The sequence below is a fragment of the Triticum urartu genome, chromosome 1A (assembly GCF_056163025.1).
Source record: "Triticum urartu cultivar PI428250 chromosome 1A, HENAU_Tu73, whole genome shotgun sequence".
In the NCBI taxonomy this organism is placed as follows: domain Eukaryota; kingdom Viridiplantae; phylum Streptophyta; class Magnoliopsida; order Poales; family Poaceae; genus Triticum; species Triticum urartu.
In genome coordinates this window covers 10,853,084-10,873,913 of record NC_141873.1, presented here as the reverse complement: position 1 = coordinate 10,873,913, position 20,830 = coordinate 10,853,084, and positions in this window count along the sequence as shown.

Genomic DNA, 20,830 nt, shown 5'->3' with positions numbered 1-20,830 from the left:
TAGAACGCATTCTTTAAATGGAAAGTTCCTATGTATACGCTTGCGAACCAAAAGACACTTGCGTTCTAAAAAATAGCTAGCTGCACAACCGGCAATCATGTTAACATTTGTATTCTCGAATGCAAAAGACACTTACGGACTAATCTGTGGTTGGATGGTTAGAAGGACAATTGTATCTTTAGCCCACTAGGGTTCAAGTCCTAGTGCTCGCATTTATCCTAAATTTATTTCAGAATTACGAGCGATACGCCTTCAGTGGGAGGAGACGTAAAATCTCAAGATGATATGTCAGCTCAATCTCGAAGGTGCTTATAGGGGCAGGGTGTGTGTTTATGCGTTCATAGGGGTGACCATATGCGCGTATATATGAGCATATGCGTCTATACTGTGTTAAAAAAAATGCAGAAGGCACTTTTCTTAATAAAGAATAATTCTGATACAGTAAAATGGGAAAAAAAATTCCCTCCAGCACTCACTCACGAAAAAAACATATGCAATATGCATCCTCTAGCAGGACTGTGCCTCTGCAACATTAGAAAAAATAGACAGAAGTGCTTCACAACATGTTATTACACCCCGTTTACTTCCAGCCGTGCCGCCGTTTCAGAACAGTAGTGCTCCCCCAGCACATACTCCATTATATTTTGGCATAGCTTCAAAGCCTGCCTGAAACTAATCTTCTACTTCACAAATGGTTCGAATTTGAGAAATGATTTGAATCACCCGACCGATAACCATGCCAGCATCCGTCGGCTCCGTGGTCGTCGGATCGAGTACTCCGATGGCTCAGGAGGCACGTATTACCTAGACTACTTTTCGCAACTGAGCCATTGTTGCAATCCCCCCACCGCAGTGATGTGTTGCGGGATCTAGCTCTGGATCCTCTCATGCTCTCCCGAGCTCCCCGTCGAGCCGACGCCTTCATGTGCTGCTCCGACTGCCGCCACCACTGCTCGCCGCTGGCAGCACAAGGACGAGGCCACCGACAAGCACGCCGACGAGGTCGCCTCTCCCCGTCTCCCGGTGTCCGCTCGCGGCTAGTCGCCATGGCCTCTCTAGCATGCATGCCGGAGCTCTGCTCGGGAGTACCATTGCCAATCTATGCTGCTCTGGCCCCATGCTGCATCGCCTCCCCCATCATCACCGCATACACAATGCCACTCCTCCCTTCCCCAACAAGACCGATCGAGCTTCTGCTCGAGGCAAGACTGCAAGCCACACGATGACTTTCTGCAACAAGACATATGTTGCAAGAAAAAATGGCAACAAGAGATCTGTTTCAAAAAAAATCTAAAAAATATTCTGCAACAAGACCTTTGTTGCAAGAAAAATCTACAACACAACCTTTGTTACAAATATTTCGGCAATAATACAAGTGTTGCAAGAGGGTTCTCGCAACACGACTTCTGTTGCAAAAGTGACAACAACGCTTGAGACGAAGATACCGTCAGATCAGACGGCTCGTAGACCGCCGGATCTTTTGAAAAAATCCGCCAATTTCTATAGAGAAAGTCATTGTATTTTTTTGGCAGTTTGCTCTTGTTTTTTCCCCTTCGCACAAGGTTTTTGTCTGAAATTTTTTATGGTGCTTTATCAGTTTTCTCATATATCTTTCGGTTGGCTTTAGTTTTGGTTCGCTCCAGTTTTTGTTGCTTTTCCCACTAGTTTCCCATTTTTTTCTTCCGGTGTTTTCTCTTTCTTTCTATTTTTATATATTTTTTGTGAATATATCTTCTAGATGATGGCTTTCCTTAAAAAAATCCATGAAGCACATTAATAAAATTTCATAATTTTTAATTTGTAGACATCTCTTAAATTTGAAAAACATGGTTACAATATGTAATCAATTTTTTAATTCATGATATTTTATTAAAATAATTTTTTTAAAAATTATGAAATCTATGAACATTTTTATTCTCGTTTTTTAAACTATGGACACTTTCCTAAAATATCCAAGAATATTGAAAAAAAATTGATCAGTTTTTTTTAATCAACATGTTTTAAAATTGGGACAAATATTAAAAAACTATGGTTTCATTTCACACTATCTTTTATCTGCAACAGCAAGATAGAAATCAGGGGAAATTAAAAAAATAATAATCGGCAGAACACCACGCATTGTGTACATCCAATTAGAAAAGAGACCATTAATTTGACACTTCAACAGATGTATAAAGTCTGATAGTTGTTGCTTTAAGAGCTGGACTGTATGCATTTTGATATTCTATTCCATATATTTGTTTAAAATCTGTTGCTACTGATCTAGCCTTATACCTATCTGGTCCCATCAAAATTTCTTTTCATATTATCTACCCATTTCCAATCTTTGATTGCCATATGTTTTTATTTTTTCATTAGTGCTTCATTCTCATGATCCATAGCTAACTGCCAATCCTTATAAACTAAAGCCACTTCAAGAAATTTTGGCTCACCTTTGGTGGTTGATCACCTCGCTTACCCATAACGAATTGACCATCATTGAGTTGTTTGGGCTGGAAGACACTATTTGGGAGCGTGTACGCCCCATTGCCGCACTTTGTGTTGTGGCACAGAAGATCTGGAGCCATGCAAGTGGCTCAGCTCAGAAGATTTCGAGCCAATCTTCAGTAATTGCGAGTACGATCCTTTTGATTCTTACCTTTGTTGTTGAATTTGGCCTTTTATTTTACATTGTCCTTTTGACTTATTGACTATGGCAATTTAATAATTAATTAATAAGAAGATATATAACAATTTTACTTTCCCTTCTCTTATTATTTTGACTTCCTTGTTCACATCTAATTCTTTTATTTGCTATATATATACATTGTGGATTTGTGGTACTTGGAATTTTGGATCATATGGGCCAAGAGTTTTTCTTCTTCTTTTTAGTTGCAATGGTTGTGGAGAAATGCCCTGTCGAGCCACCAATTGCTAGGTAACATGCAAGTCATTCTGGTCTCATTCTCAAGAGGCAATAATCAATTGTTAGATGTTGTTAAAAGACATGTAGCTACAAAAATAATTGTTATTGTAGTCCAACAAAAAATTTGTTAAGCTAGTAACTTGGAGGTTGGAGGATTTTTGGCAATAATTTTGACAAACACGCATGACTTGAGGTTGCATAGCAAGAGATTAGGGCATCTACAACGCGGGCTCTTAGCCCAGGCGCTAGGATGTTATTCCTGGTCGTTTCTGCTCAATCCTATTCGATCCTGGGAATTAGGCTGGCGTCGATGCCAAGCCTGTCATCGGACGCCTCGTTCATTTTCTTCTCGCACGATCCTTTTTAACAAGTGTTGGAGATTATTTTTATACAGACAATCAATTAAGTTAGCGCCCAAACAAGCGCTGCTCCGTTGGGGGAACAGACTCCTACGTTAGCGCTACTTTCCTAATTAATACTTTTTATTTCCTAAGCGCCTAAACAAGCGCCCCTCCAAGGCATGCATGCAGGCAATTATTTGCTGAAGCTAATTGGGATGGCGTTGCGATTCTGGTCAGGTGACATAGCTGCATGTGCTCTAAATAAGTTTTTTAGATAAAAGGCATACGCCCAACTTTATGAATAAAGCCACCAGGCAGAGTAGCACAATCAACACCCGAGCAACACAGTGACAGGGCAGACAAATAGAAGGAGTTCGGATACATGGCTAACCAGCCAACCATGGCACGCAGGCCAGAACTAAGGTAAATAAAGAAGATGCCAGGGTTTAAGAAGCTTCGCGTTGACTTCGCACCAAGGAGGAAGCCGTAGCCCGAATCTTGGACACCATAGCATCGAAGGCCTCGTGATCAGCATCCCTAGTCAATGATCTCCACTGCTGCAGGAATATACTAGTTTTAAATAAGCAATCAACAGGATTAGCCGGGAAGATATGCTCAATGGTAAACTTGTTTCTAGTGGTCCACAGCGACCAACAAATCGCTGCAAACGGCCCAACCCAGAAGATCCTTTTAGAATTTCCAGACAAACCGTTGACCAATCCCCTAAGATCCACGAAAGAAAAGGGATTCCACGCCACCTCGAGCCAAGAACAAATACAGCACCACACAAATTTAGCCAAGGAGCACGGGAAGAAGATGTGTTCAGTGTTTTCAAGGTCCCCACACAAGGCGCATCTGTCCGAGCCCGAGCCGTTTCTTTTCCGGATTTGGTCCGCCGCGGGAAGCTTCCCACGAAAAGCTTGCCACAGAAAAATTTTGATCTTAGGAGGGACGCAGGCGCTCCAAATGCACTTGGACTTGGAAGTGGGAGAGCCCGAAATAAGTTTAGCATACAAAGACTTAACCGAAATGCGACCAGAGGCAGAATGGGGCCATACCACCGAGTCCTCTTCCTCCGAGAGCAAGGGGAAGCAAGCAAAATAAGATGATGCTAGTCTTCCAATTCTTCAGGAGATAGCATTCTACGAAGGTCCGGATCCCAATTATTCACCGAGAGCTCAAAGATAGAGATCTTCGGGTTAGAGCAGTAAGAAAACAAGACCGAGAACGTCACCGCAAGGGTGGCTTCCCCGCACCACCAATCTAACCAAAAGCGAGTAGATTTTCCATTCCTGACTATAAACTTGACCAAAGATTGGAAAATCGGACGAACTTTAACGAGCTACTGCCAGAATTGGGAGCCGCCAGTAGACGCAGCGAACATGGGCTTCGACGCAGGGAAGTATTTAGTTTTGAGAATGTTAAGCCACAGCGGAGTCTCCGCAGAAGACATAATTTTCCCCACCACTTAATGATGAGGCATTTGTTCATGATGGTAGTGTTAATAATACCCAACCCACCACGGTTTTTAGGTCTGCAAATAAGCTTCCATTTCACCATCTTATATTTACGCTTGTTGTCCGCCGAATTCCAATAGAAGGCGCCCCTGTGTTTGTCAAACCCAGCGTGTGTCCCTCCCGAAAGGAGGTAGAAACCCATCAGGAACATGGGGAGGGAAGAAAGGCAGGCATTGATTAAGACGACCTTGCCAGCTTGAGTGTTGTAGTGGCCTCTCCACGGCAGGACCCGGTTGCCCACCTTTGAAACAACCAGGGCGGAATCTTTAGCCAGCAGTTTGTTGGGGGAGATCAGGAGGCCAAGGTACTTGAAAGGAAAAGAGCCTAGGGAGCAGTTTAATAGATGAGAAACTCTTTGGGCCTCAACGTCCGAGACCCTAGTAACAATAACTTCACTCTTGGCAAAGTTAATCTTGAGACCAGATAGGGCTTCAAAGCAGAGCAGAAGGAACTTCAACTGAGCTATACTTTCATCGTTAAGTTCAACCATTATGATCGTATCGTCCGCATATTGGAGGTGGGAGATGCCATTAGGGACAAGGCGGGAGCTGACCGGGGTGATATGTCCAGCTGCCGCGGCCCGAGTCAGGATGTGGGAGAGGGAGTCAGCCACAAAGTTAAAGAGGAGGGGGGGAAGTCGGGTCACCCTGCCTCAGGCCCCTACCGTTGGCAAAAAAGTTACTGATGTTTTTGTTTACCGAGACCGCAGTGTGGCCACCCGTGACCAACTGCATTAGTCTGTGAACCATTGACCCATCAAAGCCCTTGGCCAGTAACACCTGACGAAGAAAATTCCAACTGACCGAATCATAAGCTTTCTCGAAGTCAAGCTTAAGAATCACCGCTTTGGAGCCACGAACACGCAGGTCATGGACAATCTCATGAAGACAAAGGATGTTGTCCAGGATGACCTGCCTTTGACAAAGGTCGACTAGAAAGGACTAAGAGTGCGATGAGCAATGGGAGATAACCTAGTAGTAGCAAATCCTTTTGCCGAGATTTTTGCAAAGTTCTTGATGAGGCCTATAGGTCTGAACTAAGAGATCTTGTCAGCCCCTTTAACTTTAGGTATGATAGTGAGGACAGCGTAGTTTAGACGAGAAATATTGACGGTTCCCAACCAGAAGCCTTGGATGATAGCAAGGACGAGGCCCCGCAGCTGGGGCCAGAATTGCCTGAAGAAAGGGATGGAGAATCCGTCTAGGCCCGAGGCCGAATTGGCGTTGGCGGAACGAACAGTTTCAAAAATCTGCTCGTCAGAGAGGGCGATTATCAAGGCCTCGTTTTCGTCATTAGAAACCTGCTCCTGTGTCGTCCAGAAGGAATGTGCCAGTCTAAAGCCCACCTCGGGTTTAGCGGAGAGGAGGGAGGAGAAGAATTCGACCACATGAGACATGATATGTGAATGGTCAGATACCCTGGAGTTATTGATGATCAGTCTGTCAATCATGCAGCGGCCATGCCTCCCGTTAGCAATGGTGAAGAAATAAGCGGTTGGAGAATCGCCTTTCGAAGTCCAGTTAATGGTGCCTCTTTGCCTCCAATACACCTCAGCCTGACGGTGTAAGGCCATAAGGGCCTCCTCTAAAGCATACCGGGTCTGCCATTCAGGAAGAGAAAGCCCAGGGCCATCGGCCCGCGCATCAAGGGAGTCAATTTGAGTCGTGAGTCGTAGCTTGTCACGCCTTGACTCAACAGCATGGTTCCTGGCCCATCCACGAAGGAATTTTCCTAAGAAATACGAACACTGGTGCCAATCGTCCATCGGGCCAAAAGAACGACGGTCAGAGGCCAGGAAGGAAGTAATTTTAGATGAAAGCAACTCAAAGAAGCCATCAACAAGGAGCCACGAGGCGTCGAATTGAAACCGCGAGAGGAAACATTGTGAATCCCATTGTCGAGGACCAGGGGGCATGATCAGATCCTACTATGGGCAGAGCCTGAATAGAAGCCCGTGGGAACAAGGAGTCCCAACTGGGACAAATAAAAATGCGGTCAAGTATAGATCTGATAGGAGAAGATTGGTGGTTCGTCAATGTGAAATGAGCACCCACCCTAGGCACTTCACGGATAGCTGAGTCACGGATGAAAGCATTGAAAGCATCGGCAAGTGGCCAGGAGAAATTAGGGGAGTTTTTGTCCAAAGGGGAGCGCATTAAGTTGAAATCACCACCGATAAGCAAGGGGAGATCACAAGATTCAATCTTATTCAAAATTTCATCCAAGAACAGGTAGGAGAGAGAGAGAGAGTGGTCAGTCGGACCGTAAACTATCATAACTTCCCAGAGCACGTTGAGGGATTGGTGAGATACTACAGTGCTAGCCCAAAATATGCCATGATTGAAGGCAACAAAATCAAACATATCTCTTTTAGTACCAATTATAAATCTACCAGAGTGGCCTGATGAAGCCAGGTAGTTTCACTCAAATCTATCGATCCCAATAACAGCAGAGGTTTCATTAGGGGAGAAAGAGGGTTTAAGCCTTTCGACAAGGCCAATGATGTCAATATTATCAGACCGAACAGTATCTTTTAGCTGGTCTCTACGCCCCCTAGCGCCGAAACCTCTGATGTTCCAAAACCGAGCCTTCATCGAAAGGAAAGATTTTTTATGCGAAGGCTCGACCTGCATGGGGCAATGCAGGATTTAGCACATTTGCGTACCCCACGCCGAGGCGCAACAAAGGGCGCCTGATCCCTATCAAGTGCCTCCACGGCCCCACCAGCAACAACCGGTGTGGGCCCAGCCTGAGAAGCAGCGTTCTTGGCCCTGGCAATATCAGCCTGGGCCACTTCGTTGGCCCGAACAACATCCAACAAGGCAGAGGAAGAGCCAAAACTAGGATCAAAAGAGATGCCCACATCCGATAAAATATGCAGAAGATGTTCATTGGAATGCGACAGAAGAACTAACCGAACAAGAGAAGAAACGGGGAGGGGAGGTGTTGGAGGACATGAAGGAGTACCTGAGGGGGGCGGTCCCTGGCCGCAGCGCACCGCGCCACCTGGTCGGCCACCCGCTCGCCGCTGTTGGAGACCTGGCCGCTTAAGTTAGTGAAATAGAAGACAACCTTTGTGCTAACTGCTAAGAATACGAGTGGTTTCTCTAGTTTTAAATTAAGCTTTATTGGAGGATGCTAATGTTGCGGCTCGTCTTTGTGCTAACTGCTAAGAGAGCGATCAAGTCTTTTTTTCGAAACAAAGGCAAAGATTGCCTCATCTATTAATTAAGCAGAAAAGAATTGCCCAGTTAATTACGGAAAACCAGGCGAAAACCGGAACAACATGGTCCAAGCCCACCCCAAAGACTAACACACAGGGCAAAGCCCACCCACGAACAACATCGATGACAACCACGTCGCCCACATGACACGAGGTCCATGCCCTCGAAACTGCAAATCTCCCGAGGCTGCCTCCTCGACATCCACTGCTCCGTTGCGCCCTGCGCACTCAACCGACACCGCCGCCCCGACATGCCACCACTCACCCTCGAGCAGCAACGCCACATGATACAGCAGCCCGCAGCCCACACTGCCCAGGACAACCGCACGCAGACCATGAACGTCACACCACATCCGGGGACACCGCCCCGACATGCCACCGCTCACCCTCGAGCAGCAACGTCGCACGATACGGTAGTCCGCAGCCCGAACTGCTCAGGACAACCGCACACAGACCACGAACGCCGCACCACATCCAGGGCCGCCGCTCCGACATGCCGTCCAACCGCCCCCGCTGGGACGCGTTGACCGAGCTGGAAACCTTGCCGCCCACTGATACGTCTCCAATGTATCTATAATTTTTGATTGTTCCATGTTATTATATTATCTGTTTTGGATGTTTATGGGCTTTATTAAACACTTTTATATTATTTTTGGGACTAACCTATTAACCCAGAGCCCAGTGCCAGTTTTTGTTTTTTTCCTTGTTTCAGTGTTTCACAGAAAATGAATATCAAACGGAGTCCAAACAGAATGAAACCTTCGGGAGAGTTATTTTTGGAACGGAAGCAATCCAGGAGACTTGGAGTGCACGTCAGGGAATCAACGAGGAGAGCACGAGGCAGGGGGGCGCGCCTACCCCCCTGGGCGTACCCTCCACCCTCGTGGGACCCTCGTGGCTCCCCTGACTGACTTCTTTCACCTATATATATCCATATACCCTAAAACCATCGGGGGACAGAATAGATCAGGAGTTCCGCCGCCGCAAGCCTCTGTAGCCACCAAAAACCAATCGGGACCCTGTTCCGGCACCTTGCCGGTGGGGGGAACCCTCACCGGTGGCCATCTTCATCATCCCGGCGCTCTCCATGACGAGGAGGGAGTAGTTCACCCTTGGGGCTGAGGGTATGTACCAGTAGCTATGTGTTTGATCTCTCTCTCTTGTGTTCTTGAGGTGATACAATCTTGATGTATCGCGAGATTTGCTATTATAGTTGGATCTTATGATGTTTCTCCCCTTCCACTCTCTTGTAATGGATTGAGTTTTCCCTTTGAAGTTATCTTATCGGATTGAGTCTTTAAGGATTTGAGAACACTTGATGTATGTCTTGCCGTGCTTATCTGTGGTGATAATGGGATATTCACGTGATCTACTTGATGTATGTTTTGGTGATCAACTTGCGGGTTCTATGAGCTTATGCATAGGGGTTGGCACACGTTTTCGTCTTGACTCCCTGGTAGAAACTTTGGGGCACTCTTTGAAGTACTTTGTGTTGGTTGAATAGATGAATCTGAGATTGTGTGATGCATATCATATAATCATACCCACGGATACTTGAGGTGACATTGGAGTATCTAGGTGACATTACGGTTTTGGTTGATTTGTGTCTTAAGGTGTTATTCTAGTACGAACTCTATGATAGATTGAACGGAAAGAATAGCTTCGTGTTATTTTACTACGGACTCTTGAATAGATCGAGCAAAAAGAATAACTCTGAGGTGGTTTCGTACCCTACCATAATCTCTTCGTTTGTTCTCTAGTGACTTTGGAGTGACTCTTTGTTGCATGTTGAGGGATAGTTATATGGTCCAGTTATGTTATTATTGTTGAGAGAACTTGCACTAGTGAAAGTATGAACCCTAGGCCTTATTTCCTAGCATTGTACCGTTTACGCTCAGTTTTACCGCTTGCTACCTTGCTGTTTTTATATTTTTAGTTTATAAAAACCTATATCTACCATCCATATTACACTTGTATCACCATCTCTTCGCCAAACTAGTCACCTATACAATTTACCATTGTATTGCGTGTGTTGGGGACACAAGAGACTCTTTGTTATTTGGTTGCAGGGTTGCTTGAGAGAGTGAGAGAGACCATCTTCATCCTACGCCTCCCGCGGATTGATAAATCTTAGGTCATCCACTTGAGGGAAATTTGCTACTGTCCTACAAACCTCTGCACTTGGAGGCCTAACAACGTCTACAAGAAGAAGGTTGTGTAGTAGACATCACCCACGCAGCTCAAGGTCCTCACCCAAGCCATGTCGACAAACAACCCTACCTCCTGGGGCAACCGCCGCATCGCTGCCCGAGGCCGCTGCCTCAGTTCTCAACTGAAGATCCCGGAGCCGCCGCCCCGGCATACACCGCCCATGAAAACAGAAGAGCCCGCACAACATCCAAAGGCTGACCCTCCAAAGCGACGCCTCCAAGAAGGTTACGACGTAAAACGCCGCCGCTGCCCACTCCAGAATACTGAAGTTTAGGTTCTCACCCGGAGAGCCAAGGAACATGAAAGGAGAGGAAGAACTCTATGACGACGCCTCCAAGAAGGTCACGACACCAGCAGGCGCCGACGTCGTCAAAACACTACTAGGGAAAACCTTATACACACAAATTTAGCAACAACGCGGGTTAAAAAAGGGCGCTAGTGCTAGATAGCAGTAGCGGTTCAGAATAAACCGCGCTACAGATACGATTGTAGCAGTAGCGCGTGTTGCCGTAAAAGCGCTACTACTAATATTCCCATTGGTGGAACGATGGGCTACGCATAGCAGTAGCGGGCTTGCAGGAAGCGCGCTACCGCTAGGGAATGAGTAGCAGCGTGTTTCCCTGTAAGAGTGCTACTGCTAATGGAAATAAAATAAAATAAAAAACAAATAGAAAAGTAAATGAAAATGAAAGAAACAGAAAAAGGAGAAAGAAAAAAAATAAAATGTAAAGCAAAATAAATGAAAAAGAGAAAAAATAGAGAAAGGCATAGCTGTAGCATGTGTTAGTAAGAGGCGTTATAGCTAATGTAGCTGCAGCGCGTTTCCAGTACCCCTGCTATAGAAACAGAAAAGGAAATAAAAAAGGGATAAAATTACATAGGTATAGCAGTAGCGCGTTTTGGAAAAAGCGCTATAGCTACCTTAGCTATAGCGCGTTCTGAGAAACGCGCTACCGCTAGTGTTGACTTAACAAAAAAACCGTTTCCCCCGCCCACCACTTGCCCCCCAAATCTCTCGACCCACCCCGCCGCCGTCTCCCCGATTCGCCGTCGCCCCACTTCGCCGCCGTCTCCTGCCGACGTCGACGCCCCCGGAGCCACCAGAGCCGTGCACCGTCGACGCCACCGGAGCCGCCCCCAACGCCACGGAGCCGCGCGGCCTCATCAACGCCACCGGAGCCGCCGTCGACGCCACCGGATCCTCCCTCACCACAACTGCCTCCCTCGCCGTCACCGGAGATGCCCCTGCCTCCCTTGCCACCACCGGAGCCATCCTCTGTAAGCCCCCACCCCTCCTCTCTCTCTCTCATGCATAGGTAAGCTAGTTTAATTATGTTAATTATCTAGGTTAGGGCAAAAATTTAGTTAGGGCTTTGACAGAGAAGTAGTTAGGTTAACTGGTTTAATTAGGTTAATTACCTAGGTTAGTGCAAAAATTTAGTTAGGGCCTTGACAGAGAACTAGTCAGGTTAACTAGTTTAATTAGGTTAATTATCTAGGTTATTTAGGCAAGTTTTATTTTAAATATGATCCCTTCCTAGACTTTTATTGTTGATTATATCTTTTCATTGAAGCGGTCATGTTGTTTGTGCCCAAGTTGCTTTGTTGTTTTAATGAAGCTGAGTGGCCTATATATGTTTTGCCAGAATGTTGATTCATTTCCATACCGGCAAATTTTAGGTTCTTGATTTGTCCACTTTTTAGCAAAGGTCATGCCGAAATTTTCCGTGAATTTCGGCATGACTTGTGCTACAAACTAGGACATATCAAGTGCCCGGGATTTGCCTCACCAGGAAGTGATGGGGAACGTAGTAATTTCAAAATTGTCCTACGCACACGCAAGATCATGGTGATGCATAGCAACGAGAGGGGAGAGTATGATCTACGTACCCTTGTAGACCGACTGCGGAAGCGTTGACACAACGTAGAGGAAGTAGTCGTACGTCTTCCCGATCCGACCGATCCAAGCACCGTTACTCCGGCACCTCCGAGTTCTTAGCACACGTACAACTCGATGATGCTCCCCGGGCTCCGATCCAGCAAAGCTTCGGGGATGAGTTCCGTCAGCACGACGGCGTGGTGACGATGATGATGTTCTACCGACGCAGGGCTTCGCCTAAGCACTACAACGATATGACCGAGGTGGAATATGGTGGCAGGGGGCACCGCACACGGCTAAGGAACGATCACGAGGATCAACTTGTGTGTTCTAGGGTGCCCCCCTGCCCCCGTATATAAAGGAGCAAGGGGGAGGGGTGCAGCCGGCCAGGAGGTGGGCGCAGGAGGAGTCCTACTCCTACCGGGAGTAGGACTCCTCCCCCTTTTCCTTGTCCAAGTAGGAGAGAGGGGGGAGAGAAGGAAAGGGGGGGGGGGCGCCGCCCCTCCCACCTTGTCCAATTCGGACTAGGGGAAGAGGGGGCGCGCGGCCTGCCCTGGCAGCCCCTTCCTCTTCTCCACATTAGGCCCATAAGGCCCATTAACCCCCCGGGGGGTTCCGGTAACCCCCCGGTGCTCCGGTTTTATCCGAAATTCATCCGGAACACTTCCGGTGTCCGAATATAGTCATCCAATATATCAATCTTTATGTCTCGACCATTTCGAGACTCCTCGTCATGTCCGTGATCACATCCGGGACTCCGAACTAACTTCGGTACATCAAAATGCATAAAACTCATAATAACTGTCATTGTAACGTTAAGCGTGCGGACCCTACGGTTCGAGAACAATGTAGACATGACCGAGACACATCTCCGGTCAATAACCAATAGCGGGACCTAGATGCCCATATTGGCTCCTACATATTCTACGAAGATCTTTATCGGTCAGACCGCATAACAACATACGTTGTTCCCTTTGTCATCGGTATGTTACTTGCCCGAGATTCGATCGTCGGTATCCAATACCTAGTTCAATCTCGTTACCGGCAAGTCTCTTTACTCGTTCCGTAATACATCATCTCACAACTAACATATTAGTTGTAATGCTTGCAAGGCTTATGTGATGTGCATTACCGAGAGGGCCCAGAGATACCTCTCCGACAATCGGAGTGACAAATCCTAATCTCGAAATACGCCAACCCAACATCTACCTTTGGAGACACCTGTAGTACTCCTTTATAATCACCCAGTTACATTGTGACGTTTGGTAGTACCCAAAGTGTTCCTCCGGTAAACGGGAGTTGCATAATCTCATAGTCATAGGAACATGTATAAGTTATGAGGAAAGCAATAGCAACATACTAAACGATCGGGTGCTAAGCTAATGGAATGGGTCATGTCAATCAGATCATTCAACTAATGATGTGATCCCATTAATCAAATAACAACTATTTTGTCTGTGGTTAGGAAACATAACCATCTTTGATTAATGAGCTAGTCTAGTAGAGGCATACTAGTGACACTGTTTGTCTATGTATTCACACATGCATTATGTTTCCAGTTAATACAATTCTAGCATGAATAATAAACATTTATCATGATATAAGGAAATAAATAATAACTTTATTATTGCCTCTAGGGCATATTTCCTTCAGTCTCCCTCTTGCACTAGAGTCAATAATCTAGATTACACCGTAATGATTCTAACACCCATGGAGCCTTGGTGCTGATCATGTTTTGCTCGTGGAAGAGGCTTAGTCAACGGGTCTGCAACATTCAGATCCGTATGTATCTTGCAAATCTCCATGTCTCCCACCTGGACTAGATCCCGGATGGAATTGAAGCGTCTCTTGATGTGCTTGGTTCTCTTGTGAAATCTGGATTCCTTTGCCAAGGCAATTGTACCAGTATTGTCACAAAAGATTTTCATTGGACCCGATGCACTAGGTATGACACCTAGATCGGACATGAACTCCTTCATCCAGACTCCTTCATTTGCTGCTTCCGAAGCAACTATGTATTCCGCTTCACATGTAGATCCCGCTACGACGCTTTGTTTAGAACTGCACCAACTGACAGCTCCACCGTTTAATGTAAACACGTATCTGGTTTGCGATTTAGAATCGTCCGGATCAGTGTCAAAGCTTGCATCAACGTAACCTTTTACGATGAGCTCTTTGTCACCTCCATATATGAGAAACATATCCTTAGTCCTTTTCAGGTATTTCAGGATGTTCTTGACTGCTGTCCAGTGATCCATTCCTGGATTACTTTGGTACCTCCCTGCTAAACTTATAGCAAGGCACACATCAGGTCTGGTACACAGCATTGCATACATGATAGAGCCTATGGCTGAAGCATAGGGAACATCTTTCATTTTCTCTCTATCTTCTACAGTGGTCGGGCTTTGAGTCTTACTCAATTTCACACCTTGTAACACAGGCAAGAACCCTTTCTTTGCTTGATCCATTTTGAACTTTTTCAAAACTTTGTCAAGGTATGTGCTTTGTGAAAGTCCAATTAGGCGTCTTGATCTATCTCTATAGATCTTAATGCCTAATATATAAGCAGCTTCACCGAGGTCTTTCATTGAAAAACTCTTATTCAAGTATCCCTTTATGCTATCTAGAAATTCTATATCATTTCCAATCAGTAATATGTCATCTACATATAATATCAGAAATGCTAAAGAGCTCCCACTCACTTTCTTGTAAATACAGGCTTCTCCAAAAGTCTGTATAAAACCAAATGCTTTGATCACACTATCAAAGCGTTTTCCAACTCCGAGAGGCTTGCACCAGTCCATAAATGGATCGCTGGAGCTTGCACACTTTGTTAGCTCCCTTTGGATCGACAAAACCTTCTGGTTGCATCATATACAACTCTTCTTCCAGAAATCCATTCAGGAATGCAGTTTTGACATCCATCTGCCAAATTTCATAATCATAAAATGCGGCAATTGCTAACATGATTCGGACAAACTTAAGCATCGCTACGGGTGAGAAGGTCTCATCGTAGTCAATCCCTTGAACTTGTCGAAAACCTTTTGCGACAAGTCAAGCTTTATAGACAGTAATATTACCGTCAGCGTCAGTCTTCTTCTTGAAGATCCATTTATTCTCAATTGCTTGCCGATCATCGGGCAAGTCAACCAAAGTCCATACTTTGTTCTCATACATGGATCCCATCTCAGATTTCATGGCTTCAAGCCATTTTGCGGAATCTGGGCTCACCATCGCTTCTTCATAGTTCGTAGGTTCATCATGATCTAGTAGCATGACTTCCAGAACAGGATTACCGTACCACTCTGGTGCGGATCTCACTCTGGTTGATCTACGAGGTTTAGTAGTATCTTGATCTAAAGTTTCATGATCATCATCATTAGTTTCCTCACTAACTGGCGTAGGTGTCACTGACATAGTTTTCTGTGATGTTCTACTTTCCAATAAGGGAGCAGGTACAGTTAGCTCGTCAAGTTCTACTTTCCTCCCACTCACTTCTTTCGAGAGAAACTCCTTCTCTAGAAAGGATCCATTCTTAGCAACGAATGTCTTGCCTTCGGATCTGTGATAGAAGGTGTACCCAACAGTCTCCTTTGGGTATCCTATGAAGACACAGTTCTCCGATTTGGGTTCGAGCTTATCAGGTTGAGGCTTTTTCACATAAGCATCGCAGCCCCAAACTTTAAGAAACGACAACTTTGGTTTCTTGCCAAACCATAGTTCATAAGGCGTCGTCTCAACGGATTTTGATGGTGCCCTATTTAACGTGAATGCGGCCGTCTCTAGAGCATAACCCCAAAACGATAGCGGTAAATCTGTAAGAGACATCATAGATCGCACCATATCTAATAAAGTACGATTACGACGTTCGGACACACCATTACGCTGTGGTGTTCCGGGTGGCGTGAGTTGCGAAACTATTCCACAATTTTTCAAATGTACACCAAACTCGTAACTCAAATATTCTCCTCCACGATCAGATCGTAGAAACTTTATTTTCTTGTTACGATGATTTTCAACTTCACTCTGAAATTCTTTGAACTTTTCAAATGTTTCAGATTTATGTTTCATTAAGTAGATATACCCATATCTGCTTAAATCATCTGTGAAGGTGAGAAAATAACGATATCCGCCACGAGCCTCAATATTCATCGGACCACATACATCTGTATGTATGATTTCCAACAAATCTGTTGCTCTCTCCATAGTACCGGAGAACGGTGTTTTAGTCATCTTGCCCATGAGGCACGGTTCGCAAGTACCAAGTGATTCATAATCATGTGGTTCCAAAAGCCCATCAGTATGGAGTTTCTTCATGCGTTTTACACCGATATGACCTAAACGACAGTGCCACAAATAAGTTGCACTATCATTATCAACTCTGCATCTTTTGGCTTCAACATTATGAATATGTGTATCACTACTATCGAGATTCATCAAAAATAGACCACTCTTCAAAGGTGCATGACCATAAAAGATATTACTCATATAAATAGAACAACCATTATTCTCTGATTTAAATGAATAACCGTCTCGCATCAAACAAGATCCAGATATAATGTTCATGCTCAACGCACGCACCAAATAACAATTATTTAGGTCTAATACTAATCCCGAAGGTAGATGTAGAGGTAGAGTGCCGACCGCGATCACATCGACTTTGGAACCATTTCCCACGCGCATCGTCACCTCGTCCTTTGCCAGTGTTCGCTTAATCCGTAGTCCCTGTTTCGAGTTGCTAATATTAGCAACAGAACCAGTATCAAATACCCAGGTGCTACTGCGAGCTCTAGTAAGGTACACATCAATAACATGTATATCACATATACCTTTGTTCACCTTGCCATCCTTCTTATCCGCCAAGTACTTGGGGCAGTTCCGCTTCCAGTGACCAGTCTGCTTGCAGTAGAAGCACTCAGTTTCAGGCTTAGGTCCAGACTTGGGTTTCTTCTCTTGAGTAGCAACTTTCTTGCCGTTCTTTTTGAAGTTCCCTTTCTTCTTCCCTTTGCCCTTTTTCTTGAAACTAGTGGTCTTGTTGACCATCAACACTTGATGCTCCTTGATTTCTACCTCCGCGGCTTTCAGCATTGCGAAGAGCTCGGGAATAGTCTTATTCATCCCTTGCATATCATAGTTCATCACGAAGCTCTTGTAGCTTGGTGGCAGTGATTGGAGAATTCTGTCAATGACGCAATCATCTGGAAGATTAACTCCCAATTGAATCAAGTGATTATTATACCCAGACATTTTGAGTATATGCTCACTGACAGAACTGTTCTCCTCCATCTTGCAGCTATAGAACTTATTGGAGACTTCATATCTCTCAATCCGGGCATTTGCTTGAAATATTAACTTCAACTCCTGGAACATCTCATATGCTCCATGACGTTCAAAACGTCGTTGAAGTCCCGATTCTAAGCCGTAAAGCATGGCACACTGAACTATCGAGTAGTCATCAGCTTTGCTCTGCCAGACGTTCATAACATCCGGCGTTGCTCCTGCAGCAGGCCTGGCACCCAGCGGTGCTTCCAGGACGTAATTCTTCTGTGCAGCAATGAGGATAATCCTCAAGTTATGGACCCAGTCCGTGTAATTGCTACCATCATCTTTCAACTTTGCTTTCTCAAGGAACGCATTAAAATTCAACGGAACAACAGCACGAGCCATCTATCTACAACCAACATAAACAAGCAAGATACTATTAGGGACTAAGTTCATGATAAATTTAAGTTCAATTAATCAAATTTAAAGAACTCCCACTTAGATAGACATCCCTCTAATCCTCTAAGTGATCACGTGATCCAAATCAACTAAACCATAACCGATCATCACGTGAGATGGAGTAGTTTTCAATGGTGAACATCGTTATGTTGATCATATCTACTATATGATTCACGCTCGACCTTTCGGTCTCCGTGTTCCGTGGCCATATCTGCATATGCTAGGCTCGTCAAGTTTAACCTGAGTATTCTGCGTGTGCAAAAACTGGCTTGCACCCGTTGTAGATGGACGTAGAGCTTATCACACCCGATCATCACGTGGTGTCTGGGCACGACGAACTTTGGCAACGGTGCATACTCAGGGAGAACACTTCTTGATAATTTAGTGAGAGGTCATCTTATAATGCTACCGTCAATCAAAGCAAGATAAGATGCATAAAAGATAAACATCACATGCAATCAATATAAGTGATATGATATGGCCATCATCATCTTGTGCCTGTGATCTCCATCTCCGAAGCACCGTCATGATCACCATCGTCATCGGCGCGATACCTTGATCTCCATCGTAGCATCGTTGTCGTCTCGCCAATCTTATGCTTCCACGACTATCGCTACTGCTTAGTGATAAAGTAAAGCATTACATCGCGATTGCATTGCATACAATAAAGCGACAACCATATGGCTCCTGCCAGTTGCCGATAACTCGGTTACAAAACATGATCATCTCATACAATAAAATTTAGCATCATGCCTTGACCATATCACATCACAACATGCCCTACAAAAACAAGTTAGACGTCCTCTACTTTGTTGTTGCAAGTTTTACGTGGCTGCTACGGGCTTAAGTAAGAACCAATCTCACCTACGCATCAAAACCACAACGATAGTTTGTCAATTTGACTCTGTTTTAACCTTCGCAAGGACCGGGCGTAGCCACACTCGGTTCAACTAAAGTTGGAGAGACTGTCGCCCGCAAGCCACCTATGTGCAAAGCACGTTGGGAGAACCGGTCTCGCGTAAGCGTACGCCTAATGCCGGTCCGGGTCGTCTCGTCCAACAATACCGCCGAACCAAAGTATGACATGCTGGTAGGCAGTATGACTTATATCGCCCACAATTCACTTGTGTTCTACTCGTGCATATAACATCAAACCATAAAACCTAGGCTCTGATACCACTGATGGGGAACGTAGTAATTTCAAAATTTTCCTATGCACACGCAAGATCATGGTGATGTATAGCAACGAGAGGGGAGAGTATGATCTACGTACCCTTGTAGACCAACTGCGGAAGCGTTGACACAACGTAGAGGAAGTAGTCGTTCGTCTTCCCGATCCGACCGATCCAAGCACCGTTACTCCGGCACCTCCGAGTTCTTAGCACACGTACAGCTCGATGACGCTCCCCGGGCTCCGATCCAGCAAAGCTTCGGGGATGAGTTCCGTCAGCACGACGGCGTGGTGACGATGATGATGTTCTACCGACGCAGGGCTTTGCCTAAGCACTACAACGATATGACCGAGGTGGAATATGGTGGCAGGGGGCGCCGCACACGGCTAAGGAACGATCATGAGGATCAACTTGTGTGTTCTAGGGTGCCCTCCGCCCCCGTATATAAAGAAGCAAGGGGGAGGGGTGCGGCCGGCCAGGAGGTGGGCGCAGGAGGAGTCCTACTCCTACCGGGAGTAGGACTCCTCCCCCTTTTCCTTGTCCAAGTAGGAGAGAGGGGGGGAGAGAAGGAAAGGGGGGCGCCGCCCCTCCCACCTTGTCCAATTCGGACTAGGGGAAGAGGGGGCGCGCGGCCTGCCCTGGCAGCCCCTTCCTCTTCTCCACATTAGGCCCATAAGGCCCATTAACCCCCCGGGGGGTTCCGGTAACCCCCCGGTGCTCCGGTTTTATCTGAAATTCATCCGGAACACTTCCGGTGTCCGAATATAGTCATCCAATATATCAATCTTTATGTCTCGACCATTTTGAGACTCCTCGTCATGTTCGTGATCACATCCGGGACTCCGAACTAACTTCGGTACATCAAAATGCATAAAATTCATAATAACTGTCATCGTAACGTTAAGCGTGCGGACCCTACGGTTCGAGAACAATGTAGACATGACCGAGACACATCTCCGGTCAATAACCAATAGCGGGACCTGGATGCCCATATTGGCTCCTACATATTCTACAAAGATCTTTATCGGTCAGACCGCATAACAACATACGTTGTTCCCTTTGTCATCGGTATGTTACTTGCCCGAGATTTGATCGTCGGTATCCAATACCTAGTTCAATCTCGTTACCGGCAAGTCTCTTTACTCGTTCCGTAATACATCATCTCACAACTAACATATTAGTTGTAATGCTTGCAAGGCTTATGTGATGTGCATTACCGAGAGGGCCCAGAGATACCTCTCCGACAATCAGAGTGACAAATCCTAATCTCGAAATATGCCAACCCAACATCTACCTTTGGAGACACCTGTAGTACTCCTTTATAATCACCCAGTTACCTTGTGACGTTTGGTAGTACCCAAAGTGTTCCTCCGGTAAACGGGAGTTGCATAATCTCATAGTCATAGGAACATGTATAAGTTATGAAGAAAGCAATAGCAACATACTAAACGATCGGGGTGCTAAGCTAATGGAATGGGTCATGTCAATCAGATCATTCAACTAATGATGTGATCCCATTAATCAAATAACAACTATTTTGTCTATGGTTAGGAAACATAACCATCTTTGATTAATGAGCTAGTCTAGTAGAGGCATACTAGTGACACTCTGTTTGTCTATGTATTCACACATGCATTATGTTTCTGGTTAATACAATTCTAGCATGAATAATAAACATTTATCATGATATAAGGAAATAAATAATAACTTTATTATTGCCTCTAGGGCATATTTCCTTCAGGAAGGAGTCAACGTTCCTGCAAAACAATAGGCCTTTTTATGTCATTATTCATTTTATTAGGTCTAGAATTAATTGACTAGATTTAATCATAGGAAACATGGCTAGCAACAATGAAGGACA